This window comes from Triticum urartu, chromosome 1A, assembly GCF_056163025.1.
Source record: "Triticum urartu cultivar PI428250 chromosome 1A, HENAU_Tu73, whole genome shotgun sequence".
Classification (NCBI taxonomy): Eukaryota; Viridiplantae; Streptophyta; class Magnoliopsida; order Poales; family Poaceae; genus Triticum; species Triticum urartu.
In genome coordinates, this window is record NC_141873.1 from 573,131,052 (window position 1) to 573,137,628 (window position 6,577).

The window sequence follows — 6,577 nt, forward strand, 5'->3', positions numbered from 1 at the left end:
TTAGGGGTCATCTCTGGTAGGAAAACCGAATCAATGAGGGACTTCAACCTATGTTATCCTGCAATTCTCACAAACACATTAGTCCCTGAACTAGGTTTGTCGTCAATACTCCAAAACCAACTGGGGGTGGCACTAGATGCACTTACAACCTGCAAAAACAAGTTAGACGTCCTCTACTTTGTTATTGCCAGTTTTACGTGGCTACTACTGGGCTTAGCCAGAACCGTTCTTACCTACGCATCAAAACCACAACGATAGTTCGTCAAGTTGGTGTTGTTTTAACCTTCGCAAGGACCGGGCATAGCCACACTCGGTTCAACTAAAGTTGGAGAAACTGACACCCGCCAGCCACCTGTGTGCAAAGCACGTCGGTAGAACCAGTCTCGCGTAAGCGTATGCGTAATGTCGGTCCGGGCCGCTTCATCCAACAATACCGCCGAACCAAAGTATGACATGCTGGTAAGCAGTATGACTTGTATCACCCACAACTCACTTGTGTTCTACTCGTGCATATAACATCTACGCATAAAACCTGGCTCGGATGCCACTGTTGGGGAACGTAGTAATTTCAAAAATTCCTACGCACACGCAAGGATCATGGTGATGCATAGCAACGAGAGGGAAGAGTGTTGTCTACGTACCCTCGTAGACAGTAAGCGGAAGAGTTATTTCAACGCGGTTGATGTAGTCGTACGTCTTCACGATCCAACCGATCCAAGTACCGAAAGCACGGCACCTCCGAGTTTTGCACACGTTCGGCTCGGTGACGTCCTCGCCTTCTCGATCCAGCAAGAGGGGCGAAGTAGTAGATGAGTTCCGGCAGCACGACGGCGTGGTGATGGTGTTGGTGAAGAACAATCTCCGCAGGGCTTCGCCTAAGCACTACAAAAACTATGACGGAGGATAAACTAGAGGGGACGGGGTTGCCGGCACACGGCTTGGTGTTTCTTGATGTGTCTTGGGTGCTAGCCCTGCCCCTCTATTTATATGTTGAGCCTTGGGACCGAAACTTGGAGTAAAAGCCTCCACAAAGTCGGTTTCACCCGAAAGGCAAGAGTCCTTCTCGGACTCCAGGTCCAGACGCCAGGGTTCACGGCGTCTGGACCCAGACGCCAGGGACCCTGGCGTCTAGCCCCTGGACTCTGCAAAATTTCCTTTTGTGCTTTCCAAAAACCTCGTGGGCTTTCACCTTTAGCCCAGATAAAGTGTTCTCGTGCCCAAACATTTTGGGAAACATCCGGAACCCCTTCCGGTGAAATCCGGAACCCTTCTAGAGATCAAACACTACTATCCACATATCAATCTTTACTTCCGGACCATTCCGGAATTCCTCGTCATATCCGTGATCTCATCCGAAACTCCGAACAACATTCGGTCACCAACATACATAACTCATAGTACTATATCGTCAACGAACGTTAAGCGTGCGGACCCTACGGGTTCGAGAACTATGTAGACATGACCGAGACACCTCTCTGGTCAATAACCAATAGCGGGACCTGGATGCCCATATTGGCTCCTACATATTCTACGAAGATCTTTATCGGTCAGACCGCATAACAACATACGTTGTTCCCTTTGTCATCGGTATGTTACTTGCCCGAGATTCGATCGTCGGTATCTCAATACCTAGTTCAATCTTGTTACCGGCAAGTCTCTTTACTCATTACGTGATACATCATCCCACAACTAACTCATTAGTTGCAATGCTTGCAAGGTTTATAGTGATGTGCATTATCGAGTGGGCCCAGAGATACCTCTCCGACAATCGGAGTGACAAATCCTAATCTCGAAATAAGCCAACCCAACAAGTACCTTCGGAGACACCTGTAGAGCACCTTTATAATCACCCGGTTACATTGTGATGTTTAGTGGCACACAAAGTGTTCCTCCGGTAAACGAGAGTTGCATAATCTCATAGTCATAGGAACATGTATAAGTCATGAAGAAAGCAATAGCAACAAACTAAACGATCAAGTGCTAAGCTAACGGAATGGGTCAAGTCAATCACATCATTCTCCTAATGATGTGATCCCGTTAATCAAATGACAACTCATGTCTATGGTTAGGAAACTTAACCATCTTTGATCGACGAGCTAGTCAAGTAGAGGCATACTAGTGACACTCTGTTTGTCTATGTATTCACACATGTATTATGTTTCCGGTTAATACAATTCTAGCATGAATAATAAACATTTATCATGAAATAAGGAAATAAATAATAACTTTATTACTGCCTCTAGGGCATATTTCCTTCATGACAAGGGCGTTCGCAAGTGTCCATTTTACTTTACTGTTGGTTCAGTGCACTTTTCATGCTTTGGCAAGCGGCATACAATCAAAGGAAGACGACAACCAGTGTATTTTTGATATAATTTTACTTTTATTGGTGGTTTTGTGTCTTGTCATGTTTCCATTGTAATGTCTATTGTTTTCCCTCAAATTTCGGTTACAAGATGTCCCTTTGGATATCTTTTACAAAGAAAATAGGTCACAACCCTTGATATATCAATCTGATGTCTAATAGGAGTTTTTTTAATTTCTTTTGGTGGAGATCAGTAGGTTAACCAAGTGATTAACCTCCCCGCAATTAGTTATAGAGCTCGCCAACCATGAAGTCGGTGTCCTATCCAAGGATCTCACCAACCGCAACATGGACTCACCGCCTCTCAGCATTGATCAATATGTTAGAGACATTGTCCAGAACACAAGTATACTTGTGGTTGTCGCCAACGATGTTGGTTCTCCTCCCCGGTCATATAAGTGGCTTTTGACATAAATGCTTGATTTCAAAGAGACAATGTAAAAAAAACTTTTTAAATTAAATTGCGCATCGAGGGCCCAATTCCATTCATGGTGAAGGTGGTAAGACAACATTAATGTTCTCAAAATAGAAAAGAGAAAAAGACGGATGCCATGGGCTGAACCCCATATAACAACACTTGGATTAAAGTTTGTCTTTTTAGCTAATTAAAGTTTGTCTTCTATCAGCGTGATGACCCACAAGTATAGGGGATCTATCATAGCCCTTTCGATAAGTAAGAGTCTCGAACCCAATGACTAGCAGAAGGAAATGATAAGCTGTTTTTAGCAAGGTATTCTCTGCAAGCACTGGAATTATAGGTAACAGATAGTTTTGTGATATGATAATTTGTAACATGCAACAAGTAACAAAAGTAAATAAAGTGTAGTAAGGTGGCCCAATCCCTTTTGTAGCAAAGGACAAGCCTGGACAAACTCTTATATAGAGAAAAGCGCTCCCGAGGACACATGGGAATTATCGTCAAGCTAGGTTTCATCACGATCATATGATTCGCGTTCGGTACTTTAATAATTTGGTATGTGGGTGGACCGGTGCTTGGGTATTGCCCTTACTTGGACAAGCATCCCACTTATGATTAACCTCTATTGCAAGCATCCGCAACTACAACAAAAGTATTAAGGTAAACCTAACCATAGCATGAAACATATGGATCCAAATCAGCCCCTTACGAAGCAACACATAAACTAGGGTTTAAGCTTCTGTCACTCTAGCAACCCATCATCTACTTATTACTTCCCAATGCCTTCCTCTAGGCCCAAATAATGGTGAAGTGTCATGTAGTTGACGTTCACATAACACCACTAGAGGAGAGACAACATACATCTCATCAAAATATCGAACGAATACCAAATTCACATGACTACTAATAGCAAGACTTCTCCCATGTCCTCAGGAACAAACGTAACTACTCACAAAGCATATTCATGTTCATAATCAGAGGTGTATTAATATTCATATAGGATCTGAACATATGATCTCCCACCAAATAAACCAACTAGCATCAACTACAAGGAGTAATCAACACTACTAGCAACCCACAGGTACCAACCCTAGACTTAGAGACAAGAATTGGATACAAGAGATGAACTAGGGTTTGAGAGGAGATGGTGCTGGTGAAGATGTTGATGGATATTGACCCCATCCCGATGAAAGGATCGTTGGTGATGACGATGGCGATGATTTCCCCCTCCCGGAGGGAAGTTTCCCCAGCAGAACAGCTCCGCCGGAGCCCTAGATTGATTCCACCAAGGTTCCGCCTCGTGGCGGCGGAGTCTCGTCCCAAAAGCTTGCTTATGATTTTTTCCTCATCAAAAGACTCCATATAGCAGAATATGGGCATCGAAAGGCCACCAGGGGGCCCATGAGGCAGGGGCGCGCCCCCCACCCTCGTGGGCAGGGTGTGGCCCCCCTCCGGAACTTCTTGCGCTCAGTATTTTTATATATTCTGAAAATGACTTCCGTGAAGTTTCAGGACTTTTGGAGCTATGCAGAATAGGTCTCTAATATTTGCTCCTTTTCCAGCCCAGAATCCCAGCTGCCGGCATTCTCCCTCTTTATGTAAACCTTGTAAAATAAGAGAGAATAGGCATAAGTATTGTGACATAATGTGTAATAACAGCCCATAATGCAATAAATATCGACATAAAAGCATGATGCAAAATGGACGTATCAACTCCCGCAAGCTTAGACCTCGCTTGTCCTCAAGCGAAAGTCGAAATCGAAAAATATTTCCACACGTTTAGAGATAGAGGTGTCGATAAAAATAAAATACAGACATGAGGGCATCATGATCATTCTCAGAACAACAACTTATATAATTCTTGTCATATGATCTCTTATGCTAGAGTAACAATTAAATCACAATTTCAAGTATGAATCATAATCTTCATTGAAAACTAACAAACTATAATCTCAGTCATTGGAGCAATTGCAATTTATCATAACATAGGAAAGAGTCAATATAAGAGCATTTCGGCAAGTCCACATACTCAACTATCATATAGTCTTTCACAATTGCTAACACTCACGCAATACTTATGGGTATGGAGTTTTAATCGGACACAGAGAAAGATAGGGGCTTATAGTTTTGCCTCCCAACGTTTTACCTCAAGGGTAATGTCAACAATAATAGTTCATGAAAACTCACATCCAATTAGCCATATATACCAGGATCTTTCCAACATTTTGTGCTTGCCAAAAGATAAAATTTAAAAAAGGAAGGCTGATGATCACCATGACTCTTATGCAAGGTAGGAGATAAAAGTAAAAGATAGGCCATTCGCGGAGGGAAGCAGAGGTTGTCATGCGCTTTTATGGTTGGATGCACAAAATCTTAATGCGAAAGAATGTCACTTTATATTGCCACTTGTGATATGGACCTTTATTATGCAGTCTGTCGCTTTTATTTCTTCCATATCACACGATCGTATAAAGCTTATTTTCTCCCACACTAATAAGTCATACATATTTAGAGAGCAATTTTTATTGCTTGCACCGATGACAACTTACTTGGAGGATCTTACTCAATCCATAGGTAGGTATGGTGGACTCTCATGGCAAAACTGGTTTGAGGGTGTTTGGAAGCACAAGTAGTATCTCTACTTGGTGCAAAGAATTTGGCTAGCATGAGGGGGAAAGGCAAGCTCAATCATGTTGGATGATCCATGACAGTATAATTTATCTCAGATGTAAGAAAACATAACCCATTATGTTGTCTTCCTTGTCCAACGTCAACCCTTTAGCATGTCATATTTTAATGAGTGCTCACAATCTTAAAATATGTCCAAGATAGTGTATTTATATGTGAAGACCTCTCTTTATTTATTACTTCCTATTAATTGCAACGATGACCAAAACTATGTTTGTCAACTCTCAACAACTTTTATTCATCATACTTTTTCTATGTGAGCTCATTACTCTCCATAAGATCCATATGATCTCTTTTATTTCTTTTTATTCTTTCTCTTTTATTTTATTCACTCAAGATCATGGCAAAATAATCAAGCCCTTGACTCAACATTAATCTTTATTATACATAACTCACGGACTCTATTACATAGAAGGATCATAAAGCAAAACTCACAACTAGATCATACTAAGAACTTTTATTCTACTAGCTCAAAATATTATCAAAAGGATCGAACTAAGAAAAGCGGTAAAGATAAAAGTGATGGTGATACGATACCAGGGCACTCCCCCAAGCTTGGCAGTTGCCAAGGGGAGTGCCCATACCCATGTGATAATATCTCTCTTTTCGGTGATGGTGATGTGATATTCTTGGCGATGATGCCCCTTAGGATACGATTTTCCTCCTCGAGCTTATTGACTTGCTGCTTGAGGTCCATTATTTCCTTTTGAGGCTTTCCTGTAACAGCCAAAGCTCCCTGCACCCAAGGATGTTGCATAGCTGCGGGAGAACTAGTGACACTCTTTTTCATATTCTCATAAGAAAGAAATCTAATATTGGAAGGGACAACCGAGTTTGGAATAGCCGAGCTCTGCAGTTCCCCCATTGTGAATCCATCTCAGAAGCGGGAAGTAACTTCTTGATCCTCCTCCATGGCATCTATCCTCTTCAAATCAGCCTCCATCTCTTCCTCTGTTGCTGGCACCAAGTGGTCAACATTGTTGTTTGTCATTGATCTCGGTGCCGGATGAGACACCCGGCTCTCCCCGACTGACTCTTGCGAAGACATCTTGCTCTAATCTGCAGCAGTAATAGCTCAAAACACAAACAGAGGATAATTGCGTGAT